Source organism: Vicugna pacos, unplaced genomic scaffold (assembly GCF_048564905.1).
Source record: "Vicugna pacos unplaced genomic scaffold, VicPac4 scaffold_191, whole genome shotgun sequence".
Classification (NCBI taxonomy): domain Eukaryota; kingdom Metazoa; phylum Chordata; class Mammalia; order Artiodactyla; family Camelidae; genus Vicugna; species Vicugna pacos.
The window spans coordinates 425,260-426,845 of NW_027328870.1; the positions used below are offsets into that span (position 1 = coordinate 425,260).

A 1,586-nucleotide genomic window follows, 5' to 3' on the forward strand; every position below is an offset into this window, starting at 1 on the left:
GAGAGTGCCCATGTACAGTGGTCAACTGATTTAAAATAGCACGTTGATTCACTGCAATTTGTTCTGGTGGTCTAACTGACATTGATGATGGAGGAGAAATATCACCTCTGATCGGGGTAGTTGTGTCCCCAATTATGTGGCTGGTAGAGGGCTTTCTTATTAGAGGCATGTTTAAATTTACAGAAGGTAAAAATGTACTGTCTCCACTAGTGTCACCCACAAAATCAGAATTATGTTTGTCCACATTTCCCACTGCTTTAGAGTGCTTCTTGTTGAAATCTTCAGCCAATGAAGATACCAGAGAGGCATTTTTAATCACAACTCTTCTTTTTATTCTCACTAAAAGCTGGGCACAGCCTCGTTTAACATATGGAATATGATAGAACTACAGCTACATCCAAAGTAGAAAGATTTCAGTAATAATTTAAACCAAAATACATCACTATTATAAGCCTAACCTATAAAACCTCAGATTTCATGTTTACTATGCAAAAATAATATCATCAAAATATGAACATTACTGACAATATTTTGAAGTTCCTTATTTGGAAAATACACATTTAAATAGTATAGTCATCAAATTTAAGAAACTACCATTTGCAGTAATGGTGAATGCCACTTTTGAAAAGCAGCTTTAATACCTTTATTTAGATTTCTGGTAAAATTCATAGTTGCAAGCAAAGTTTCTTATAATGTGAATACTTAAGTCACTGTCCTCATTTTTTAGAATAAATAAAGGATTTTAGCCTTAGTAATTTTATACAATTTTCAAAATCTAGCTTTACATTTATATTACCATAGATTGATGTACAAAATAAAATTTTATATATGTTATGAAGTGGTAACTAAAGTTTCTGAATACCTTGCTTAAAACAGAGACTTCTTTTTCTTCTGCCAGAAAGTCTGCTAGAAATGCCGATCTTTGAAAATTCTGCCGCACTTTACTAAACCCATAAAACTTAAGCTGTCTAACTAAACTTTTCATTCTTCCAGTTTCAAATATTCTGAAAGGGGCCTTTCTTTCCAAAACTTCCTTCTTAAAGACATCTTCATCAATCACTATGGAAGTTCCATTATCATCCCTCCGGATGGGTTTATATTGGTCACTTCCAGCCATTTTCCAGAGTTTTCTTGGAAATGTCAGAGAACGAAAATCATTATCTTCATCTGGTTCAGAGACACAATGTATGTAACATGGCCTTTTAATCAAGGATTCTTCAGACAAAGTCTAAAAAGCAATTTTTTCAATCATAGACCTCAAGTCCAAATCCCCAGAGAATGTTTGATAACACAATAGAGATCTACCAGAATTTCCTTAACCAGTTGGTCCATCTTTATGAGACACCTCTTGAATTTCTGAAGAAACATGTGCCATTTCATATAACTTTTTCTACAGCTACTTTTCTAATCTGCATGATTTTGAGCATGCAGCTTCAAATGCTGCTTTGGCAGGCCTGCACAGATAAACTGCTAGGCCATCAGAGTGGTTCTCAACCTGAGTAGCTGTGACATCACAAAATGACTGGTCTCCTAGCAAATGAAGTGTAACATTCAGCCAGTGTTTACTTCTCACTCATTCAGCTAAA

The 1,586-nt window shown here is 34.6% G+C and overlaps 1 pseudogene; it reads right to left on the reverse strand.

Moving 5' to 3' along the window:
* Nucleotides 1-125: 125 nt before the first annotated feature.
* On the reverse strand, nt 126-1,375 carry LOC140695215 (heat shock transcription factor, Y-linked-like; annotated as a pseudogene).
* Nucleotides 1,376-1,586: the final 211 nt, after the last annotated feature.